The 26,771-nt window shown below is 39.5% G+C and overlaps 1 protein-coding gene across 1 annotated transcript in view; it reads right to left on the bottom strand.

Moving 5' to 3' along the window:
• DSCAM (DS cell adhesion molecule) overlaps positions 1-26,771 on the bottom strand; it is a 476,303-nt gene that overhangs the window by 344,032 nt on the left and 105,500 nt on the right. The window lies entirely within an intron of this gene.

Here is a 26,771-nt window from a genome sequence, read left to right on the forward strand (position 1 = left end):
AGTCTCCAATAGTGCTGAAAGTACTGCTATAGTTGTTTTCAAGGTTTGCTTCCTAGTGGACGATATCATCATAGAATTCTATTATCATTTTTATTTGTATTATTTCATACTGGTTTATTTAAACCAATGCAAGGATTGTGAGGTTGCATACAAGACTCATCTTGTTTTCAGTTAAAGTGATCAAGAATTGCTTCAAGTTAGAACAAAAATAAACACATTTCAAATGGTCTTAAACACCAGGTAAGCCAATTGGCATAAAAATGCTTGATGTCAAGATAAATGCAAATTTCTTGGGCAAACAAAACTATGGCCTATGAACAGATTAACCCTGGCAAACCAAGCAGGTGCAAGAAAGCTGTAGAGCTTACGATGTAGCTCCTGGGAGCAAGAAAGGCCTACTCCAATGGAGATGAATAAGACAACTGTTTCATGCTTCCAAGTACTTTCTTTGCAATGTGTGACCTGCTCCTTTGTACGCAAATGCTGCAGTGCCACTTACACCAGATCTGTGCATTCAGATCCAGCTTTTCATTTAGATGTCCATGGCTGAAAAGCCATGAGATATGAAATGCATTTAAATTGTGAAAGTAGGATGATTTTGAAAGTAGATCTGTTCTGATGGCAAATGATACTCTATGAATGGCCAAATCAGCTTTAGCCACTTATAGCAGTCTTTTTAAAGGAATGAATTTAACAGCTATTAAAGAGCTGTTTGACTTGGAACATACAGAGATGATTAAAAAGCACCTACCAGCCCTTTTTACTCTTATTTTCAAGGGAATATACAAATATAATGCCACAACATAATATTCAAGTGCACCACAGTTTAAAGTAGAGGTGTTATGTGGAAAGCCATGCAAAATATTGTGCCCTTATTGATCAATGATGCAGTCTTATCAGTGCACCAGAAAAGTGTTTTTACTCCTTTTTATAAAAAAAAAATATATAAAACAAATCTGTGAGCTACATAAGCTTTGATTTTATATTGGATAGTTACATTGCTGTACTGGACATTTATACTGTAAATATTGGATATTTATATTGCAAGCCCAAAAAAGACCCTAAACATTAGCAAATGTGTTGTGGCTTTTTTTTTTTTTTTTTCTTTTCTGGAAGAATAGCTGTTCTCTGTAGCTCTGGCCCAAAACTACACAGGGATCTGAATATCTCAGAGAAAAATATCTACCTCTCCTCTGTGACTTAATTTTCATCTCAGTTGCTGGGAGGAAGGAGAGGAAAAAAAAAAAAAAGACAAAACGACATGGAACAGAAAGATGTTCGAGATAGACAACAAAAATAAAGACCTTTACACAAACAGTCCCTATTGTATGAAAGCAGACTAGCTAAACATAGTGAAGATTACATAACTACATAATGTTCACACAGTCCTGTCTTTCTTCCTTGAGATTCAGCAGAAACATGGGTACTCTCCTCTAGGTAAAACATTACAGAGAGTTCAACAAAAAACAAAAGGTCATATATACTGAATGGAAAAGAATGGTAAAATAAGTTGCTGGGAATTCATTTTTGCAGAAAAACTTTAATCTTTCCCTGTTCTGCAGGAGGAGAATGAACATACAGTATTTAAAATAGGAGCTATTCTTCTGAAATAAAATGTTCTTAAAATGAGTACAAAGCAGTTTAAATCTGTTAGACCAAGAGAGAAAAATCAAAATGCATACAGTCAGAAGGAAAAGGGGGTATTTTTTCCCCTTAATATTTCCCTAATAGATTATTCCAAACATGTTAAGCTGCTTTCAAGAAATCTAGGTGACTCTAGAAAGATTATGCAAATAATTATTTCATTTCTGCTCTTTTTTGGTGAAGTATCTCCACCATTTTTAATGTAGCAAAGTCCCAGCAGCCCCTATCTCTACCACACAGCTGGGAAGCATATCTAAAGGATTATGCATAATGTGCATGTGAGCCCATGAAGCAAATACATTTATTCAGAACTGAAAAGAAGTAGGAAAGCTTCAGTTCTCTAGCCACAGAGCAAAAATGCTTAAATAATTTTTTATTTTTCTTCCATCCTTTTCCTCAAATCCCAACCTCTTGCTACGTGCACCTCCATTCTCATGGCAAGGTTAAAGCATCACCAAAACCACCCTGCTCACGGCCAAAACAGCATACTTGAATTTTTTATTTTTTTTTTTGGGGGGGGGGTGTTTCTGGTTGCTTTTTTTTTCTTAAAACTAGATGGCTGTACAGAATCTTTTCTTTCCTCCTCCTCAGATAAGCATTTGTCACTGACATTTGTGAGAGTTACAGACGTCCGTCAAGACAAGGCTACTGTGTATCCACCTCTGCCAGTATCCAAGAGAATAAGTCATTCTCCTCAGACTTATTCCTGGGCAAGAAAATGTACAAATGTATTTTAAACCACGAAGCTACTGCTAAAGCAAAATAGCTGCTGGCTTTTTGTTGACTGTTTATCCCAAGCAATTAATACTTTGCATCATTCATCACTGTTTTAAGAATACTATTACCACAGCTAGGACAATTCCTTAAATATAGTGCCCAAACTCCAACTTTTATGATACGTAGTTTCACCTAAGTATTTCACTTCATTGTCAAAAGTTCTCAATGAATGTGAATGTGGGTGGGTACATTCCCCCTTCACTCCCTCTTTGGAAATGGATAGCTTGTTTTGAAAGATTGGAACTAAAAACTCTGCAAGGAATCCTGTATTGAGGCATGGCAGCTGGTTGGATTTTTGTCATATCTTATACCATTCAGATTCCCCACGGAGTTTAGCTCACACCTTGTGCACCAAGCAGTAACACAATCTAGAGAAAGACGAGTTTTTATTTTATGGGCAAATTCAAACAGAAGGCTTTAAACTGAGTTGTTTGTGTGCTGATAGCAATCAGGTCGAGACAACATGAAGCTTACACACCGACTCAGCTTCCAGAAGCAGTTTTGCCATCTGCGTTGAAGTCCATGCCGCCACAACTAGGATATTGTTGGTGTGCAAGACGGTTAGGGACACCCTAACTGCTCTAAAGGTACAGGCAATCCACTCAGAGGCACTGCTGGTAGGACTAAGTGCTGAGCTTATGAAGTGGGATATTTCCCCGCCTAACCCCTATCAGCACAGAGCTCACACAGAGAAATGAATGTTACTGTCACACTTCTGCATCAGGTTTTTCTAGTGTCTTATTTCCTAATTTGCACCTGTGGCTTCATCCTGCTTCCCAATACCTAAAAAATACAGCAAGTGGCTAAAGATTTGCTACAAGAGGCTAGCACACCGGTTTTCAATCTTTGCCCATTTGTGAACCCCTAAATATCCCCCAGTAAAAGTGTGGATCCCATGCTGTGAATTTCAGCGTACTGGCTAGTAAGTCTGCCTTGCTTTGCTGTCCTGCTTAGATCCCTCTGAGGTGTGATCCCAGAAACTGCTAGGTTGACAGCTCTGTTGTTCTGCTTTCTGAAGCTTCCTTAGTCTTCTTGCTATTCTCATTCTGTATTTTCTACCATTATTTTCGAGAATCCAAATCACATGGCAATAACAGTATCTCCAGGCTTTTGAAAATTAACAAACTGGGTCTGTTCTCTGTCCTTCACCTCTCACACTGAACTATCCACAAACAAGGTAAGTCAGCCCTCATGGACTTCAAAGCCCCTGTGGCAGGATGTATTCTGACACCTGACAGAGGCAGAGGTGGCACAGGATTTTGTGGCCACATCTCTGTCACCACAGGCACAGCCTGGCTCTACCAGAGTTAGCCTAGGGAGAGCAGATAGAGGTGGCTTGGTGCTAAAGAGCAGGCTGAAGCATAGACATACCCTCATCTGACCCACTTTGAAATAATCAGGTAAAGAAAAACAAGCAAAAAGTGAAGCAAGTATTACTAACTCATGGCTATTGTAACATTTGCTTTCTCATTGGAATTACTTCCCTTGACCTACCATCGATTTCAGAGCATTCTCTAATCTTGTTTCAATTAGAAAGTAAAATGTAGGCTTGAAAAAAGAAGAAAAAAAAGAGAGAGGTGATAATTCCACTGAGAGACAAATCTTCAGCTGATATAACTAGGCACTGTTTTCTGTCAGCCAAGGATCCGACCTGTGAGACCAAAACTGAAAAGATGCTCTCACCAGAGGGGTTAATTCAGACAACTCTTTTAAAATGCAAATTTTCTGCTTTTTGCTTTTCTTGATTTTAAGCACAGCAAAGCAGGGGCTGTAATTAGAGAATGGGTAGTCGGCACTGTTCACCAGTTGTGCGTAAGCTTTAAACTAATAACTCAGCAATTAGAAGAAAAATGAGCAGTAATTACACACATTTTACTCACTGCTAGACAGATGGAACATTTTCTGCTCGTTATTGGCAAACTGTCACTGCGTTTATTTCATTTTTAGTGTTTACTGTTTGTTGTAGTTTGATTAGGAATAATTACAGGCTAGGAAAAATATGAAAGAAATGAACAGCCTTTTCATTTTTACATCTTTAAAGCAATACAACCATTTCTTCCCCCAGCTTCTCCAAGATGAACAAACCCTCTTTTTAGATCTTCATTTAAATCAGGATGCACCTTACAGAGCTTGGTGAGAAAGTGGGGTAAGACAGCACAGGAAAGGCCACCTTCCCCAGAATGGCTGGCTCAAACACTGATCAGCTCACAGTCAGCTTCCCTTGTGGGCACTGCTCCATATTGCTAAGCTATTGCACAAATTGGTTTATATTTATTGCAGCTACTAGGCTTCAGTCAAAAGCAGCATCTGAGCCAGATCACAGCCCGCAGTGCAGGGGCTGCGGAGAACTGTCAGTGCTGTTACCCCAGGTAAGCAGGTATGGAAAACACAAGAGGCTGGAGGAAAGACCTTCTTAATGCCAAGTTGTTGGAGTTTACTTCCCTGTCCCCTCCCATCTAATTCTGGATTTCTGAGCCTCTATATTACACAAATTGTGCCTTAGTCCAAATCTTTGGGGACAGTGTGGAGGAAGGGAGTCGGTGGGTGTAATCTATGGATGGACTGAGCTGCAGAGCAAAGTATCCAGAGTGGAAACCAGGCACTTGCAGATATTTCTAAGTATAGTTATCCCTGGTGCAGAGCATCAACTTCCTATTTTAATTCTGTTCACAAGAAGATTTTCTAAGACCTTAACTGAAACACATACAGAAAAACACACTGAAGCATTCAGGTCACAACTCACTTGCTTTCTCACACAGTCCCATCATCACTGAGATGCTTGCACAGTCCTTGCCTGCCCTGCACCAGTCTCCTGGATATTGCTAATAATGATGGTTTTTTTAATAGAGTAGGATGGGAAAAAAAACAATACAAATGTTCATATCAATATAACCTTCTGACATTATAGACTTAACACATCTTGTAACAAGGTGCTAGGGAGTATGAAGTAGATCAAGCCTGCTTTGCCTCAGGAATGTATTCAGTGATTTAATAGGTCTAAAGACCAAGGTCCAAACAACCACATATGTGAAGACATCCTCTCTTTCTCTTCAACTATTTCAAGCACAATTTTCTTCACCAACCCTCTAACCACACCTTCCTTCTTTTTTTTTTTTTTTTTTTCCAACTAAAGGGTCAAAGCACCAAACCGGAAAAACAAGCTGATGAATTTCCCAGCAATTAGCATGGGATTTGAATGCTGGGGATGAGGTACATCACAGATAAATTGGTTTAAATTCACTGGTAATGGCAAATACAACCATGTATTATGATGCTAATGAAGTCCTAAGAAAATCTGAACTAGTCCCATTATAAAATATGGCTGCTAACTTTATATGAAGCAGCAGTGGATAATCTCCCATTTACTTTAGATGTGTAATGTCTCTGAAAGTTTTCCTCTCTTTATGGTAGTATCTTTAAAGCAACAAGATTCCCACATGACTAGTAAATCCAGTATTAGCCAGGTGGCATGGACAACCTTATAGTTGTGAAGGTTTTCCTACTGCCAACCCTTTTGTCTGGTACAAAGCCGCTAGGCACTGTATCTACCTCTACCTTTCACAATTCATAGCCAGTGGTTTTCTCAGCAGCTGAAAAAAGTAAGTGCGTTCTCTATCATGCCATAGGAGTAAACTGAACATGAATAAACTCTATAGTACGTGGCATCACATGAAGCAGTGTATGCAAGGCCTGAAACATACGGTCACCGTGAGACAGGTGGTCACCATGAGACAGGTTTCCTCCAAAAAAGTAGGATCAGCTTTGAATGTATATGATTTTTAAGTCTTTTCTCTTCTGACTACCCATTAGTTATATCTTCGAGTCTTTCTCCAGAGTAATGAGCACTGGATACATACCTTCTTCTATACTGCCATCTGAAAGACCAAACACAGACTCTAAAAACCCTAGAGGCAGAGATGGCAAGGCAAAAAAAAAAGCCAACACTGCATGATTTGTAATGTCACTACAGCAATGAGGCAGAGCCATAGCTTGCTGCAGCAGGAGAAAGCAACAAAATAGTAATGGCAAAGAAAAGGAAAGCATGAAAAATGGCTGAAAGAGCAAAGCCTGTGCAATAACAGAGGACTTCAAATGATATAGCAAGATCATAACTGCAAGGCACTAGCACCTTCATGCATTTAGGCAAGTGCTACGTATGCAGCTATTATGGATATTTCTAAAGTAAGAGAAGAAGAGTGTAACATCGAGGTTATATTTATTCAGTCTTATGATGGAAAGCTATTTTAACCAGGTGGGGAACTGGAAGCTAACTGTCCCTTATTTCTGCAGTTGGAACCAATGTGATCTAACAGAGCTGAGACACTATATCAAGTCAAGCTTCTGCCCAGCAAACAGCAATTGGAAATTGTCCTTGCAGTATTATTCACTACTTGAACACTTGGGAGCACACTTCTGCCAACCACAATGTATAACATCAAGGTCAGGGCACTGTATTTTTTTTATCCTAAACTCATAATAACTGCAGCTGATATTTCACTTTATCTGTGCTCTAAAAAGAATAAAATAAAACTACTAGCAGTTTCACTTTTCTCATTTTCAATAAAATTTGGAAAAAAGTGTTTCCCCCATTGTAACAGAAGATTCTGTTGAATTTCTGTCTAGTTGTAAAGCTGTGCTCCTAATGATATTTAATTATACATGCTTAATTACACCTGGCACTCTCCATCTTTGGCTCCTAAGGATTTTCCTAGTCAGATGATTAATGTGCATATAAGTGTGGAAAATTTCAAAGTTAGGGCTTTGAGAGTTGCTTAACCTTGGTACTAATGTATGGCAAACTCAAGCACCTCTACATCTATACCTGGGCTTCATTTCGTTACTGTACTGTATCAGTACAATGGTATGTTGATAACACATATACATTACACAAAGTGGTAAAAGAGCTCTAATTATTTTTGTGTCCTGTGACATTTGCTTCAATTTTTTTTCCCCCTAATTAATGTTTTGCACCAGGACTCCAAGCTGAATCACAGATTTCAGACACTGTTCATTGGATCTACACAGGGATCGTTTAATAAAAATAGCAATTTTTATAAACATGCTATAATAATTGAGTGCTATAAATAGCATCCAATAAACCTCAAAAAACCTCAAGTAAGTACGACAAACTTCTTGTTAGCTGGCAGACCCCAAAGACGCCTCTCGTATCTATGTTTTCAGAATATCACCCTCTAATTTCTATTCTGCTCCAGTATGTAGTAGTTTTGCAAAGCGAGATGCTCAGAGCATCAGAACTGTGTTTCATCAGGGCCTCCATAGGAGCCTGCATTATTAATTACATGCTATATAACCTTTGAATAGTATTCCTGGATGGCTTTCAGAGCAATTTTTAGAATATCCCACTTATGTCCTGGAGGATAAACTTGAATTTTAGAAGCCCATAAGGAGTGACCTGATTTGACCAGAGGTTTGTGTTTTAAAGATAGTGCTAACAGGATGGAAAAGTTTATATATATAAGGCAAAGGCAACAGTAAGACAGCTTAGTAAAAGATTTCGCAGCAATAGCACTGGGCCATGTAACAGAAAGCTGAAATTTGATTCTAGAGTAAGGATTTTGTTTGAGTTACATGAGATATGTGATGCTCAATTCCTGCATCTGGGTTTCAGGAGATAAAATGAACTCTACATTCTAGTGTTGCAGTTCACCAAATAACGTACTATGTTTTTAGAGAGATAATTTTATGGATGTTTTGAGACAAAAAGGTAACTAAAACTACTTTGTTCTAGTTCCATCCCATCTACACCTGTAGCAGCAGTCACAGAATCCCACTGGCTAAAAACCCAAAACAAACAAACAAACAAAAAACAAAACCCAAACCCGGCTCACATAATCTGTTTGATAAATAAACCATCTGGGAAATAAGCAGCCACCGCCTAGTTCCTTCACAAGAATTTCAACAATGTACAAGGTATTTCAGCTTACAAAAGTGAAACCCCCCTCACTTTCACTTTCATTACAAAAGTTATAGAGACACAGTTTATAGCCACACCACTATAAACAGTGCTACAAGTCAAACAACCTTTAAGAAACCAAAATTATTCCTTGGCAAATACACTGCAGGTCATGGCACAAAAATTGAAACTTTAGCTTATTATGCATAGCAAGGTCTTTTTTTTTTTTATTTTAAGCACAAAAAATACAAAAACAAAGCTAATGCATGGATACATTATGAATGAGAATATACAGTTAAAAACTTGACTTACGATAAAATAGAATCCTTTGCTAGATGTTTAATGATAGCTTATTTAGAGACCATTTTAAGACAGTTTAGTTCACCTTTTCTGACTGAAACATTTATACAGATACAGCATTTGTAAAAGCCCAAATCCAGCCAATCCAGCACAAACTGTCAAAATGTGACTGCTTGTCTCAATTCCAAATATGTGAAAAAGTGCTTTAAATAACATGAAAACTTGAATGAATAGCAGTTTGTTAGGGAGAAAAGCAGGACTGAAGAAAATAAGAGCCCACCAACCAAATACCATTTACAAACAAGGTTTACTTCAGCAGAAGCACAGCACAGTTAAATTTCCCTTTACTCTTCTAAGCAAAACTCACATGGGCTCAGCACAAGTATTTATGAACGGGTTATTGCTGACTGTGCTAGAACACCAACTTCTTTGCTGAGCAAACTAAACAAATTGTTCCTCCAATACTAAAGCATATATTCCCTTCCCCAGTTCTGACTCAGCTTTGAGTGAAATAATTTTTCCGATGATTAAAGAGATAGATGACCAACGTAATTTCACTGCCAACTTCTCTTCTTTCAAAGATTGATCCAAGGTAACAGCATTAATGGTTTGTTTTATTAATGTGCTTTGTCAACTTTAATTATTAACCATTATTCATGAAGACTGTGTCCTAAGGGCATTCAAGGTAAAGAGTACTCAAGTTTTCCTCTTAAAATTAAAATGAAATGAATGAGAGGAAAAGTATTGCATGTTACTTGTGCATTCAGTAAATGAAGATGATTATGAAAAGCTTGTGGTAGATCCAGTAAATTCAAGCTCAGCTCTCCTTCATGATTCTCCTGGGTGCCAAGATACCTCTGGTTGGTGGGATTTGCTTAGCTTCATCCTGTTTACATGACTTGGGGGTACTGGTGGATGAAAAATTGGACATGAGCCGGCAATGTGTGCTTTCAGCCCAGAAAGCCAGCTGCATAAAAAGAAGTGTGGCCAGCAGGTCACAGGAGGTGATTCTGCCTCTCTATTCTACTTTCATGAGACAGCATCTGGAGTATTGCATCCAGTTCTGGGGTCCCCAGTACAAGAAAGGCATGGACCTGTTGGAGAGGGTCCAGAGGAGGGTCACAAAAATGATCAGAGGGATGGAACACCTCTCCTATGAGAACAGGCTGAGAGAGTTGGGGTTGTTCAGCCTGGAGAAGAGAAGGCTCCAAGCAGACCTTGTTGCAGCCTTTCAGTATTTAAAGGGGGCTTATAAGAAAGATGGGGACAAACTTTTTACCAGGACCTGTAGGGACAGGACAAGGGGCAATGATTTTAAACTGCAAGAGGTTAGACTTAGATTGGACATAAGAAAGAATTTTTTTTTTTTATAAGGGTGGTGAGACAGTGGAACAGGTTGCCCAGAGAAGTTGTGGATGTCCCATCATTGGAAGTGTTCAAGGCCAGGTTGGATGGGGCTTTGAGCAACCTGATCTAGTGTAAAAATGTCCCTTCCCATGGCAGGGGGGATGGACTATATGATATTTAAAGGTCCCTTCCAACACAAACCAACAACATTTAATTACCAACAATATAAAAGAGTAGAAATTCTTTTTGAAGAAATTCATATACTCCTCAAAGATCTGGATAAATGCTCTGGTATGACTTACTGGTTGAGGAGACTGTCATTCTTTTATATGTGTTTCTCCTAGTTCATGCTGAGGGATTAAAGTAAAGAGGATCTTTCCTCTCAGAACCTGTACATAATTACTAGTGCTAGAATCAGCTATTCAGCTTTGCTTTACAGGCAAAATAGGGTCATTACTGTTAGTCTTAACTTTCAAATTCTGTTGACCATCCCAAATAAAAGCCCTAGCCCTAAATATTTCAAGATGTGTTTAAGAAGGTGGTTTGTGAAGTGTTTCAACAGCTTTAAGCTCAGATTGTGCTGTACATGTGTCTGCAGCAGTTCTTGCACTAATATATCTAAATACATCTGTTGTGTTTAAAAAGAGTGGTTAATACCAGCAACATAGTTTGCTGGAAACTGAAGTGGAAAGACAGTTCAGCCCAATCCTGTTTTCCACTCCAGGTGGATATTTCTTTTTTCTTTTTTTTCCCCTCAAGGAAGCCAACTCATTTCAGTTGAAGTGTCTGTATGAATGAAGGGCACTATTAGCACAGAGAGTTTCCAGGGTTCAAGTATAAGTGACCTCCTTGTGAATCAATAGCAGTGTTTAACTAACAAAAATAGGACAGAATTGTGTCCCCACTGAAGTCAAAGGACATTTACAACTCACTTCCACCTCCACACTTAGAAAAAAAAGGCACTCACCTGCCCTACTGAGCTGTTATAACTCCTTTTCCCTCATACCTCCTCGTGTAATTTTTCTCTTACACTACACAGAGAAACACTAGGGTTTGACTGTTCCCATGGTCCCTTCCCTTGAGCACTGACCATTGCAGATCTTCACTCCAGCTGAAGAAAGAGTAGGAGGGAACATTTCTAACTCCTTACAGCCACTTGCTGTCTGACTAGTCATTCTGAGTCCAGGTCAATTACTTAGCATAGCCTCATCAGTGGGCTCCAGTTTTTATTACCAAAAGGAATCAAAGGCAAATCTTTGCCAGCGTGCTCTACAGCTTCTTTAGAAAATGCACATTTAGAAATGCACAGAGTGAAGTGAAACCAAGAGGAAAAACATACAGGAAAAATGAGTTTTACAGAGACTACGTTACCACTGCAGGAGGGGGAAGGTTAGCAAAGGAAAGCTGTCTTTTTAGCTCCTTTTTTTTTTTAATATGAGAAGAGTTTCTGATAGAGTTGACAAATGTAAAACAGATGTTCTCCAAGTATAACGACTTAATGGCCTTTTCTTCATAAAGAATTAATGTGCTTGCTTCCCTTGTCTGTTTTAACATTTTCTCCCCTTTTTGTCTTCCACCTAGAGCTCTGGTAACAGTGAAGAGCAGAGAGGTTCTAAACAATGGTGAAGACAGCAACAAATGTGTTTGCTTTTATGATCTGCAAAAATTGATTCACGGGTAAATTTTGAAACAGGTACAGGTTATACTAATAGGTGTCACACAAAAAGAATGGGGAGGAGGAAACATTACTTAAAAAAAAAAAAAAAAGAGAGAGAGAGAGAGAATTTTACCAGCAAGACAACTGGATGAAGGTGAACGTTAAATTGAACAGATGCTGCCTTGCCAACTGACTCTAGTAATAGCTGCTCTAAACCAGACACCAGTATAACAGCTAATATAAAGTTATTGATGTTACTAATTGTACTGTGTCACATATTGTACCATTGTTCTGTCAGGTTCCTGAAGAAATTTCTGACAAATACAGTACTTAGACTTTTCAGCCAGCTAGTAGCATTTTAACATGCCATTCTCTTGAAAAATTGTCAAAATCTAAGGTATTTTGAAAAACTTGCTTCATTATGAACTAGCCCGCTGTCACACACAAGAGCATTTCATTCCCCTGTCTGCTATCAGAAAAGAAAAAGAAATAATTAGACATAGGAAAAAAATGTAGAACAGAGGCATTTTTCATTCCACTTATTAGTAGCTAGCACATGCATGACAGGAACAGACAGAAATCCCAGAGAGAAATCAGTCACATAGTCGTGGTCAACACTTTCAGAAACATTATCCTATTTTGCACCTCGAGATACAGGCTGGCACCCAGCAAGGTTTTCAAAATAGCTGGAGGGCAGTTAAGCACTTGTGTCCCATTTGTTTAGCTGCCTACCTAAAGGTCATAGAGAAGACCAGTGGAAAAGTTGGGAATGAAACTCAGATTTTCTGAGTCACTTTGAACCAGATGATAACTCTTTGCACATTTTCCCTGCGATCAGCATTTCACACTATTCACTGCTATGAAATATAGCTGAGTATTAAAGGTCATTTTATTTTTTTTTTGTGGGATTATAAGCAGAAGTGTTCTTAGATAAAGAAAAACAACTAGCTACTTTTGCCCTGGAGTACAAAAGGCAACCTGAGAAGAGAGCTTTCCAGCATGATTAAATAAAATAAGGTCCTTTGTCAAAGGTGCAGCATCTATTCCAGGAAGACCTGAAGACAGTTTCTGCTGATTCACTTGCTGCCTATCAAAACTCAATTATGAGCCCTGTCTCAGAAAAGGAAAAGAAATTGTCATCAGATATTTTTTCATGGAATTTTTTTCATGAATATATATATATACATATATATATAGTTGGCTCATTTACTCTTCAAGGTTAAAACAGAATAATTGTGGGTGAACATGTAGCTTCCCTGGCAAGCATTTTAGTCACACTTTCTGTGCAAAAGAGTTGGAAGGCAAAGTCAGAGTCATGCTCAAATTAAGATCTAATCTTTGATTTCATAGTGTCTTCCTCTAAATAGGAGTATATTAGAAATGTTCACAGCCACCGCTTTTGTTGGCTGGCTTCACAGCCTTGTTGCCAAAAGTCATCCATACAAGCACTTTACCACTGACCCACTGTCACAGGAGAGCTTGTTTAGGGGACAAGGAGAAAAATAAGGAAGATTCTTCTACATAGGTTATGTTGCTTGCAATTGATTTGGTAGGTTTGGAGTGGAAAAAAAAAGATATCACACCTTTTTTAGACTTTAACAGAAAAACAAAAGCAAGGTGGTATTCTTGAATCAAAGCCACACAATAGCTATTTATCTGCTATTTCTGAATGACTCACAGCATTCCCTGTCCAACATTTAGAAATTGGTATGTTCATGCCTTACCTGGTAAACATAGTACATCTGGGCATAAGATAGTGTCATATTAATTAGTCAGGGTAAATATGAATACATGCCTGAAGAAATGTAAAGATAGCCAAACTAAACAAAGTCCATTTTAAAGGGCAAAGTGTATTCCACATTTTACACAGGGCTGCGGATAAGTAGAAAGGTTGATATTAGATAAAGATGCAAAACTGGGAAAGGATTCTGTGCTTCAAAGGCAATGGGTGCCTGGGAAATTGAACAGAGAGACTGGATTATATAGCTGAGGAATCAGCTGAGCAGTCCACGGAACTGGAAGATTGTCTTTCTTTTGATTATTGATATACATGGCTGATTTAATAAAAAGAATCTGGATGATGCATAGAATTGGAGCCTCCATGTACTCTCTACCCAGTACAGAATAAATCTGCTTTCAAATATACTTCATATGGAAAGAGTTGAGTAAGACGGACAAGGTTAACTGGGGGGAAAAAAGGCTGACTATCAGGTAAATAATGTGCACTGACTGAACTGATGGTAGAAAATAAGAGTGTTGTGGATTTATGGGTGAATTTATGTAAGTATTTGTCAGCGAGAGTGAATCTAGTTGACTTCCCAGAAATACCAAAGTACAAATAGGAAATCTGTTAAACTAGTCTGCTAACATCAATATCCCATCAGGGACAATTATTTGTGATGCCATTATCCAGGCACAGGAAAAGGAAAAATAGAAAAGACCAAGTGCCACATACACATACATAGGGACAGCCAAGGCACTACCTCTACAAGATGTTCCAAAATTTTATATGACAGAGTCAACCTTCTCTTCACCCTCCTGACATATCATCCCAAGAGTCCCAAACCAGACCTTTCACCCAGTGCGCCTTACCCCCTTCCCACTGCACACCAACACTGCATCACTCCAAAGCAGGACCTCAGCCCCAGGATCCTTCCTCTCATGTGTCTGTTATACCTCCTGGAGCCAAGGACCCCTGCCTTCCCTCCCTTGGTCTCCTTTTTCACCCTTTGCCACCCTAAAATCACCTCAGTGCCAGTCTCCCAACAGCAGCAGAGGGGAGCCACCCACTAACCACTATCCCACATATCAGTGGCTTGTGAGCCATTGCCCCCCGCCCGGGGTGTTTGGCATAATACAGCTCTTCCTGGCACCAATGACAAAGTTCATTGTCTTGGATGATAAAGAACCAGCCTTATGAAGCTCAGTTAGCATTAATAACTCAGCATACATCAGTTGCCTCTAGAAAGGTGCAGGCATTATTCCTGTGTTGGTTTTGGCTGGAATGGAGTTAATTTTCTTCATAGTAGCTAGTATGGGGCTATGTTTTGGATTTGTGCTGAAAACAGTGTTGATAACGCAGAGATGTTTTAGTTATTGCTGAGCAGTGCTTACACAGAGTCAAGGCCTTTTCTGCTTCTCACACCACCCCACCAGCGAGAAGGCTGGGGGTGCACAAGAGGCTGGGAGGGGACACAGCCAGGACAGCTGATCCAAACTGACCAAAGGGATATCCCATACCATATAACATCATGCTCAGCATATAAAGCTGGAGGAAGAAGAAGGAAGGAAGGGGGATGTTCGGAGTGATGGCGTGTTGTGTTCCCAAGTAACCGTTACGCGTGATGGAGCCCTGCTTTCCTGGAGATGGCTGAACACCTGCCTGCCAATGGGAAGTAGTGAATGAATTCCTTGTTTTGCTTTGCTTGCATGCATGGCTTTTGCTTTACCTATTAAACTGTCTTTACCTCAACCTACAAGTTTTCTCACTTTTACTCTTCCAGTTGTCTCCCCCACCCTACTGGGTGGGAGTGAGCAAGCAGCTGTGTGGGCCTTAGTTGTTGGCTGGGGTTAAACCATGACAATTCCCTATAATAAAGTCTAAGGAAGGTGAAGCATACCTGAAGCAACTACAAATACTGAAAAATTCTTTGCCTCCCTGTGGCAGATGCTACCTCTTCAAACAACTGCATTTTGTTCAGGCAGTTGCTTTTAGCCAAGCTTTTTCAAGACCATCAGACCTTTTCTATCAATGTTGTATCTTACCAAGAACATCATAAGACATCAGATAGAGTTATGGTTCCAGTGGTGGCCATCTGAAGAACAGGTAGAGTTGTCATTTAAACCTATCAGTTAAATGCTACTGAACCCCCACCAGCACACAGCTTAGATTTTATACTTTTGTTTAAGTTGTTATACGAAAACATCTGCAGGCAGTTCAGGGGCAAAAGTTTAAACATGTTTCTATAAGCAAATCTAAAGCTCCTATCACTTCAGTAACCTCATGTATTTAATTGGTAACGCAATGACAAAAAAAAAAAAACTTTTCACAGTGCATATAAACTGTCATTTGCAGCAAAGAATGAGGATCCATTTTGTTTAGAGACTGTGCAGCCTTTGTAGATTTTTAGGGAGCAATTATGCATTCCTAACACTGAGCAGTGCAAAATGTTCTTCAATGCGCTTCAGAGATTTGTTAGGGTTGTAAGCAGATCATAGGAGTTATTCAGTTTCAAACTCAGTGACAATGTGTTGAGAACATATCAGAATGGAGGTATGGTTAGGAATGAATTGAAAGGAAAACTGCTTTTTGCTGTCTGATCAGAGGTATTGCAAAGTGTCTATAAAAGCTCTCTAGTCCTACTCACATAGATTTCAAATATATTGGAAAAATCCACAAGAATAAGATCTACTTTTGGTCTGTGAGGCATTCCTACCCAGTCTAAGTCTCATTTTTAGAAAAGCTAAGTTGTCTCCATGCTATATCAAGCCTTCTCATCCAACTTTTCCATTTTGATAGATGTATTTAGGTCTATGTGACTAAACTTTGCCCCTTTCTATCCAAGGAAGAAGGAAAATAACATCAGTTATGTAACCAAGGTGACACAAACTGTCACATTCACATATCAAGTCTTGTAATAGAACTCAGTGCACATTTGCATGCTAAGTTTAATAAATATCGTGAAACCAGGAAAGTTCTGGACCTCAACTACCTTATCCGCCTAAATGGTTAACCTGAACAACAAAATCCCTTTAAATAATTCTGTCAAAGTTCTAGTATTGCAATTTGTAGCAATCACTTTTAAATTTAGTTCCATATTCTTTTCAGGTAAAATATCTGCTTTCTTTAAGCCCTCACCCCATACCTGCAACATAAGGAAATTATGTTCATTAAGCTGGAGGTTCACAAGCTCACCAGCTATAAAGTCCACCTATCTTTTTATTTATTTATTTTACTGCTATTCTGAACAGCATTCACACTGTCTAAACCAGTTAGATCAAGCTCAGGCCACTATATCATGTCCTCATGCTGTTAGTCACCTGCAACCAAGAACCATTGTTATTTTTTCTTTTAATTACTTTTGTTTCATTGTTTCACAGGTTTAATTCTACTTGTCCCATTTATCTCCCAGTGACACCACCAGTCCCTTCAGCTCCCCAGCCCACTCAATACCACTGCATTTCTGTCTATTTTCACAAAGTTTCTAGGCACTCCCTGGTGTGCATTGAGCAAAAAGCTATTGTCACTTACTCTATCAGTCACCGGGCTGTCAAACAAGCTGGAGGTGCATTTTTTTTTTAATACCTCCTCAAGCTGACAAGATTAAACTAAATTGCATTATTATGTACTTCAGTGCAAAAAGACGGCCTGAACAATTCCTGCAGTTTCCTACACACACTTTTTCAGAGAACAGGGCAGTTTATTTTTACACTATCACTACCATCAATTGCCTATATCTTTTTTCCAGCATGATTGCTTCAGGAAAGCTAATTGTGATATTAAATATGGTCTTTCTGCCTGTCTGTCCTCAGGGTAAAGAAAAGTCAAGAATGAAGCGTGGTATTACAATCAAGCCTGACAAATATACAGAGTATGACCTTCTCTGGGCTCTTAGATATTGTGACTTCCCAAGCCAAAGAGACATAGCAAAGTTAAAAGGCAAATATAAGCAGTAGAGAATATGCTTGCTGTATGATCACAACTCAGCAAAAGAACTTTTTCTTACAATTTTTTTTCTGAAAAGAACAAAATTATTACTTTCCCAAGAAGGCAAATTAGCTGCAGGACTGCAGAATACTTGTACTCTGTAACATTCTGCAGAGTTCATTCTGCAATCCAACTTGCATGCAGAAATTACCATCTGAAAAGGATCTTTTCAGAGGGAGGCAGCACTTCCAAAATACAGTTTAGAATTTACCATCAGAGGAGCAGAATGAGTGGAAGAGTCTCAGCTCCAACCCCTCCAACCCCCCCGAACACTAGTGCACATCACAAGAACAACTATGACAGATTAGACTCTCTTTCTCTACAAAACTTTCCTTATAGCTGACATGGATAATATATCAAAATCAGCCCTTGAGAAGTAGTTCACTCTAGGACAGAAATAAGGCTATTATTCTGAAATTATTTTTTTTCCCAATTTGTGCATCTTTCCATGCTTGGTGTATGAACAGAAGCAAATATCCTAACCCATGGAGGAAGGCGGGAAGGCGAGGGGTGGGGAAGGTTGTGGGGGTGTCTCACAACAAACAAAAACATTCACAGAAACAAATACACCAACCCATGGGAAGGTGATACAACTACCATTACTTCTTTTTTCAATATGCACTTCTCCTATGTTAAACTGACGTTGCATTTTAAGTTTTTGAACAACAGTTTCTTATTGCGTGACAGAACCGGCTCTCGTGTTCAGTACCCTGGACAGCGCACGCATAGCACAGGTTTCTTTTTTTCTTTGAAAGAGAGACACCCACTGCTGTGAAGAACAGAAACAATCATCCGTCTCAGCATAGCTCATAGCTTTACCCCAGTGATTCAAGCTCATCGCGGCTTGGGTGGGTGCACTCTACGCTGGGTTAAAAACTGGCTGGACGGCCGAGCCCAGAGAGTGGTGGTGAATGGAGTCAAATCCAGTTGGCGGACGGTCACGAGTGGTGTTCCCCAGGGCTCAGTACTGGGGCCAGTCCTGTTCAACATCTTCATTGATGATCTGGATGAGGGGATCGAGTGCACCCTCAGTAAGTTTGCAGATGACACCAAGTTGGGTGGAAGTGTCAATCTGCTGGAGGGTAGGAAGGCCCTGCAGAGGGACCTGGACAGGCTGGATCATTGGGCCGGGGCCAACTGTATGAAGTTCAAAAAGGCCAAGTGCCGAGTCCTGCACTTGGGTCACAACAACCCCATGCAACGCTACAGGCTTGGGGAGGAGTGGCTGGAGAGCTGCCTGGCTGAAAAGGACCTGGGGGTGTTGGTTGACAGCCGCCTGAACATGAGCCCAGCAGTGTGCCCAGGTGGCCAAGAGGACCAATGGCATCCTGGCTTGTATCAGAACTAGTGTGGCCAGCAGGACTAGGGACGTGATAGGGCCCCTGTACTCGGCACTGGTGAGGCCGCACCTCGAGTACTGTGTTCAGTTTTGGGCCCCTCACTACAAGAAGGACATCGAGGTGCTGGAGCGTGTCCAAAGAAGGGCAACAGAGATGGTGAAGGGTCTGGAGCACATGTCTTATGAGGAGCAGCTGAGGGAGCTGGGGTTGTTTAGTTTGGAGAAGAGGAGGCTGAGGGGAGACCTTATTGCTCTCTACAACTACCTGAAAGGAGGCTGTAGCGAAGCGGGGATCGGTCTCTTCTCCCTAGTAACGAGTGATAGCACAAGAGGAAACGGCCTCAAGCTGCGCCAGGGGAGGTTTAGGTTAGACCTTAGGAAAAACGTCTTCACCGAAAGGGTGGTCAAGCATTGGAACAGGCTACCCAGGGAAGTGGTTGAGTCTCCATCCCTGGAGGTATTTAAAGAACGGATGGTTGTGGTGCTCAAGGACAAGGTATAGATAGACTTGGCAGTGTTAGGTTAACAGTTGGACTCGATGATCTTAAGGGTCTTTTCCAACCTTGATGATTCTATGATTCTGTGATCTTTCTGTAAGGCATTCCACCTTGAGATAAACGATAATTGTGAAAGAATTGTTTTAATTGATAAAATCTTGCATTTATTCTTACTGTCATTGTAACTAGCCTCAGCTTTTGCATTTTATCATCACAGACCCTTCTAGCCATTGGCAATACTCACCATCTGTGAATAAATAATTTCTGCCTAGATAATCAGTAAGAAGCTCAAGAGTGAGCTCCTTCGGTCTCTCATTTTGGGATAGTTTTTCCAGAACCCTGACCATTTTCTAAACTCTCTCAGACATTTCATCATTCAGAATACAGAATTCAGCTGCATGTTTCACCTAAGCTAAAAGCAAAAATATTATCATCTCCTCAATTCTACTTAATATTTACTTAATGCCACAGCAGCTTAATTGTTTCACCACATCAGTGCAGGGCAGGCTGCACGTACACCACCCCAGAGCACCTTCCAAGTGAGACCCCATTACAGCCTATATACTTGACATACATCCTTTGTTCCTAACAGCATGATCTTGTGTTCAGTTATATTAAAGCAACCAAAGCATTCAAAGAAGATTATTTCATTGAGATGAACAAAATTGTTCTGCATAATTTGGATCACCATTGTTATTCCTTCTTCCAAATGTGGTCAGTTCGATGGCTGGCAAATCCTCACTAGCTTCCATTCATGGGGCCATCCTAAGACATGGAGCAGGAAGCAGACATCTAAGCTCTGCCCCTCCCTACTTGACCCTGAAGGTTGTCCTCACAGATGGAGGAATATTGTAACACGTCTTAACCCTAGTTTGAAGCTAATGCTCTCTTTCTTTTTGGGTAATGCTTGTGCACAGTACACAACACTATGTTATCAAGTGCCACCCTCTCAGGGCAAGATTTCCCTTCTTCACTGCCTAGAATGCAGGCCCTCATGCTACCTGAGCAATTTGCCAAGAACCATTTCTTGTTTTCTTCTAGGTGACAGATAAAAATATTGACAGGCACTAAGTCAAGAAGAGATCCACAGAACATATTACTTTTGAGGTATGTCGTGTGGCCTGGGGGTTGATTTTGTAATCTATTTAATAAAGTTCTGGGGAGATTTTGTGTGCTGATAAATGTTTTTAATTACTTCCATGACAGTAAGTCAATTACTTAATGTTACAGTTCATTATCACAGCACTCCTTTTCTAGCATATTTCTGAATATTAAGAAACTTTAAGCAACAACAAAAAAAAAAAAGTTGCCATCTGTCAGCGTTTTGTTTTGGTTTTTTGGTCGGGTTTTTTTGGTGGTTTGGTTTGGTTTGGTTTTGGTTTTTTTAATCCCAGATCAGCCTTTCTGTGATTTGGAATGCAATTGGCACTTGGCTAATACATTTTGAAGTAGCATGAAATTAATGTTCTGTACTATATTTTGAGGGAATAAGTAAATCTGATTAGTATGAGACCTCCCTATCATACACTGCAATTGCACTTTGCTGAAAGCTAGAACTATATCTGGAATATAAACTAGCTGAAATTTATGAAAGTGATCAGCAAGTTGTGCAGAACTATATATAATTATCTGTTAACTAGTTATAGCAATATTTTAAGTCAGAAATATCATTGAGTGGGAAAAAAAAGTAGGTTGGCTCAAGGGTGGGAAAAGTTCCCTATTATTGCTCTAGTTAACTTTGGAGGGTTGAAAGCAATTGCTGAAGGTCAAATTTTGAAGTCACTAAGTCTATCTGGAAAAGCAGAATAAAAAGAAATTTATGCATAGCTATGTATACCTGGATTTAAAAAAATGCAACACTGTTCCTTCGCTTTTACATGACACAATATTTTGAGAGTATTTCTCAACCTCTTTCGTCTTTATTGCTATATTTTCACTGAAAGTTTGGTAGAGAGAAAACACCTTTTATTCTTACATCAACATGATACCAAAGCAGGCTTTTGCTTGAGGTTTGATTCATTCCTGTTCAGAGGATAAATTTATGCTCACCATATTCAGAAATGTCCCAGGACCTGACTGAAGGAATCTCGCTCTCAGTAAAGCAAACAAAACTGGCCTTTGGTCACATAAGTCATTTACTTTATAAAAGCCTAAATGCCATTCTTAATACATGGTCCAGGTTTCAGCCACCTTTAATGCAAGGATCATTTTCCAAAGAACCAAGTATTGCAAAGCTTTAATTTTCAAGTCTGAGCTTACAATAATCACTAATACATTACAAGAAGAGCAAATTGCAAAGCAAACAGTTACAGAGGCAAAGAAATAGAACAAACAACAATAATTCTATACTTTACCATCAACAAGTGTCTTTTGTTGGAACTCAGAGGTCTTCAGTCAGCCTTAAGCACTGTGTCCAATTTGCTTAGATTTATTTCTATTTATTCTTCTGCTGCAGTCAATGAACTAAGAACCACTCCATCACATAGAAAACATAGAATCACTTTTACAAACATACTTTTGTTTTCTGGTGTTATCAGTATATGCATGACACTGCTGCCTAAAAGCTAGCTGAAATTGGAGTCCTTTGTACTTCATGCTGTACACACAGGTAATGAAAAGCGGTACCTGCTCTGAAAAATCTTGTACTCTTTAAAATGAAAAAAAGAAGTAAAAAAAATAGAGGGGAAATAGAGAAAGAGAGCAAGGTGGAACCAAGGCCAACGGCAAAGAGACATAAAGGGCCTCTCCCCGAAACAAACACACAGAAAGCCAGGGATAGTCCTAAAAATAGAATCAAGTCTCAAAACTTCCAGTCAAAGGCTTTGTTCAGTAAACTACACTACCTACCATTACAGGTTTTATTAAATTCCAAACTCATGATAAATGCGCAAATAAAATTACTTTAAGGTTTTCATCTACCCTTTTCCCCCCTTTCTCTCCCCCAGCAAACTTCTCTCCCAACTCTCCAGTAAACAATCATCACAGTCCATCTATCTAGGCTTAAAAGTAAAAACAAAAATTAGCAAGTACATACTCTGCATTTCTTGAGAATCAATATGGTGTTACAATTTAGCAAAAGTGACATGATAATGGGTTACAGTGAGATGAGATAAAATCCTATTGCTAAACCTAACTGTAGGACACCATGGGAATACTACATGAATCTTCATATTCATGAAGCTTAATTATAGCAAAATAGCCAATCTGTAAAATACAGCTACGTTCAAGTACTGAATTCAAGACTAAAACATGAACAAAGAGAAGATGTTTCCCAGGAGATACCTCTACAAGATGTGCAGAGGCACAAATGTAAGCAAAAATCAAAAACGATGGATCAACAGATACTATAACATGGAAGAACTAGAGCAGCAGCCAAAGAAAGAATTAATATACATTTGGGAATTAAGAGAGTTGAAAATATAGTATAACTGTATGGTGTAAAGCTCTAAAGCAGCTGCACTGCATGTTACCTGGCTGCCACAAAAAAACACAAAGTAAAGCACTAAACAGAAACACTACAAAGCATTAGGGATCAAAGAACATGCATTTCTTTGCCAGGAACAATAGCAAGTGACCATATGCTTCTCATAAGTCAAATTTTCTAAAACGGTGGTCAAACAGGGCGTATTATGTCATTCCTGATGATTCATCAGTTTTTGTCATTGCTTCAGACAGTGCCAATGTTAGCCAGGACATAGGAATTAATGTGAAAGGGGACAATATGAAAGTCCCAGACTGGGTGCATCATTTCAGTCTGAAGACAGAACAATTGAACCAGGTGTGCAGATACCTTGCCAGTATATATTATGGGAGGGTAGAAGCAGAAAGTCTGTGACACTCATTTGCCACTGAAGACTTTGGAAAGGCAGCAAAATGTAGGTTGGATACCTAAGGGACAGCTTCAGAGTAACACACTTTGATGTGAACCTGCAATTGTGAAGGGCAGAAAGCTCAGTCCAGGATCCAGGCACTGGATCTGAAGTAAATAATACAGTGAAACAGAAAGTTGAGAGATAAATGGCGACATGAGCTAAATCAGTGTGACCAAAGGTGGCCAAACATTGGTGGTGTTGAAGAATACTTGAATACCTAAATTTAACCTATGAAAACTTCAATGTATAAAGATAGACTATAACCAAATATCCTGAAGAGTAGTTGCAGGAAGAAGGCAGGGGGAAGGAGGCAGTGGAGGAAGTGAATAAGTCCATAAGACTTTTTTCTTTGACCCACTGCTGGATGATGGCCTAGGAAGATGCCAAGAAAAAGTATTCCACTGGCAGCACCCTCTGTCTTTCAGGTGGAACAGAAAAACATTGTCACTATAAAAGTGATTTCAAGGAAAAGTCACTTGGCAAGGATGCACAGTTATCTTCAAAGGCTGGCAACTGGCCCATAGTCCAAAAAGTTTAGGCTCAATTTCTCTTCAGTAACCAGTAAAAAAGTTATATCCAGTCCTAACTCCATGACTCATACTTCTCTGAACAGCAAGTGCTTTTAAGTAGGAAATATCTAAATAATCTCTTCGAGGCACTTCAGGTCCTAGAAAGAGACAGGGACTCTAAGATTTGAGTCTGCATTTCATCAGCCCGTGGTTAACAAACTGAACTTCTTGTTCCCCTAAGGGACTATTTCCACCTTACTTGTTTTGAAATATGCCGTTCTTTACCCACCTTCCCAAGAAAATCCTTCAGGCAGCTTAACATAAGAAGTGATTGACTGTACAAAAACTAAGAAATATTTAGACCTACTTTTCTATTCCTATGAATATCACTCAAACCTTCTCATTTAGAATGTAACTAACAAACTATTCCCTACATTATTATAGATAAGGCAATTTCAAAAAAAGAATTACATACCAGATCACACCTTTAAATGAACAAAAACTCCCAACAAATGCCTACACAACAGAGAGATGACTTGCAATAACTAGCTATAAATCCTATAATTTCAGAAGGGACCAGCACTAAGTCCAGCAAGATTTAGCTGATGGCAAGGTCTCTGTGAGGTGCATCCTTGCACTTTCCTATTTCAAAAAGCACATCAACAGGAACAACAGAATAGAACGTTAGTGCAGGGGGGAAAAATGCAGAAGAAAACTGATCCTTCCTTGGGGATTATTTGTTCTACAAGTTTAAAATACAAAACACACACCATGTCATCAGTAATTCTTAAAATATAACAACACTGCAAAGGAGAAAAATAATGGGTGTTGTCTCAGTGTTAGCTCTAGCAGGAGTTGTAGAATGGTTCTACAAGGCAAAATGAGGGATCTCAATCTTCAATCCTCTACAGAGCACTGAGCTTTTTCTTAAACTTTGCTTTCTACTGTGCATGATGAAATTTTTCCTAATGAACAATAGTTCTTTTCAACCTTCCTACATACATACAGACAAAAAAAAAAAAAAATGTTGCTTCCTAGCTCCAGACATCTTTTGTTGGACAAAGAGCTTAAGAACTGCCTTCACTAAAAATTCAGAGATTTAAAAGCTCAAATGTGTTCATATATTTCTTGGCTTACATTTGCACTTAGTAGTAAACATAAGCCAGGACCAATATTTGTTTCCATGAACGTTTCTAAAGATACAAATTTCAGTGTAGGAACAACCCTCAGAAAAATCTGTCAATTTTAAGTCTGTAAGAGCAGTTCTTAGTGTCTGTACCTGTACACTTTTTTTTGTCATTGTCTCAATCAAAACAAACAGACCTGATATGCTTTGGCATCAGCATTTTGTTTTAAAAGGAGGCCTGCCTTAAGGCCATCTGCGTTATTAACCTTTGCACATCTATTTTACCGTGGTGATGCTACCATAGTGGTATACTCACCCCACAATGCTATAATTTGGAACACAGAAGCAAGAATTTCTTAAGCCAGAAATGAGGCATTGACTAATTGCCTGCAACTGCTGCAGTGTAGAAGGGTTTTTACAAAGCACAGAAAGCACTGAATTTTGTGAAGGTAAGATAATGAAAACTTTCTTTTTCTTATGTTGAATGCACTAAAATATCCACCCTCTGCCCATCCACTCTGTATGGGAGCACAAGCTCACCTTTTAAAATTACAGTTAATTACCTGTAGCCCCTTCACGCTACTTATCGTTTTAGTAAAATCCACAACCCAGTGCTCTCTCCGTCTGGAGACCATTTCATCCCAAAGCTCTCCAAATGCATTGTTTACAGTCATGGCTGGAGTCTCTCTCTTCCTGCACTTATCCCAGATACTCTCCCTGATACCTTCTCACTTTGCATCCAACTGAACCTGCTCTGATCAGTGTCCAGCAACACCCCTCATGCAAAGCTCAGAGCTAATTTTCCTGCTTTAGCTTTCTTTCCTTACCAGGTACCTTCAAGTCAAGCACCATGATCATCTCTGCAAGAGTTTTGTCCTCCCTTGGGCTTTGCAATCCTTTTTGCCCTAATCCCTGCTTTCATGCATCCTTCAGAGACTCATCCTCAGTCTGACACACACAGACATTCACACAAAAGTCTGCTTTGGGAGATGATTTACTCTTCTTTTGAAACTTAAACTGCAACTGCAACACTTGAACTGACTTATTTAAGGCAAGATGGCATCAGGTACTTATACAGTGCTAAAGCTGATCCATGGTTTGAGGAAAGGCCTTCCTTTGTACCAAATATCTGTCACCATCCAGTGTCACTGAGTGATGCCCTCAGTCAGAGGGAATCAGGATTGCTCCGGCATGCCAAGCATACGCCCGCAGAGCTAGGAGACTTGTAAGGTTCAGGAACCTTCTTTGGGTCTTGGAGGTTCCAGCTTTTGCTTCCATTACTGAAACAAAATTCTGAGTTGCCACTGTTGTGGTAATTAGTTGTGCATTTGTAACAACGTAACAGCATTACCTAAATATGAAGCACCTCTAAGCTTTTTTGTATTTATTATAAGCACACTAGATACTGCTATTTTTGAGTTCATAGAAGAGTAGCTAGATATTCATAGAATCATAGAATCATTTAGGTTGGAAAAGACCCTTAAGATCATCGAGTCCAACCGTTAACCTAGCACTGCCAAGTCCACCACTAAACCATGTCCCTAAGCACCACATCTACCTGTCTTTTAAATACCTCCAGGGATGGGGACTCAACCACTTCCCTGGGTAGCCTGTTCCAGTGCCTGACTACCCTTTCAGTGAAGAAATTTTTCCTAGTATCCAATCTAAACCTCCCCTGGTGCAACTTGAGGCCATTTCCTCTAGTCCTATCACTTGCTACTTGGGAGAAGAGACCGACCCCCGCCTCACTACAACCTCCTTTCAGGTAGTTGTAGAGAGCAATAAGGTCTCCCCTCAGCCTCCTTCTCTCCAGGCTAAACAATCCTGGTTCCCTCAGCCGCTCCTTATAAGACTTGTGCTCTAGACCCTTCACCAGCTTCTCTGCTCTTCATTGGACACATATTAGTAACTTGCAAACTACTTTTGATTAAATAAGTAACAGAAGTCAGAAAAATATTTGCCCTTGGAAATGAGATACTTTTAATTTATTCAGAAGATCTCCAATTTCTAATACCCAACCCCAATGTCTGTCTTAGAAACCTGCAAACTCCAGGTCAGTCTAAGTAGTAAGTGGAATTTTGC

The sequence above is a fragment of the Nipponia nippon genome, unplaced genomic scaffold (assembly GCF_047370975.1).
Source record: "Nipponia nippon isolate SJK-2023a ecotype South Korea unplaced genomic scaffold, ASM4737097v1 scaffold_2, whole genome shotgun sequence".
In the NCBI taxonomy this organism is placed as follows: domain Eukaryota; kingdom Metazoa; phylum Chordata; class Aves; order Pelecaniformes; family Threskiornithidae; genus Nipponia; species Nipponia nippon.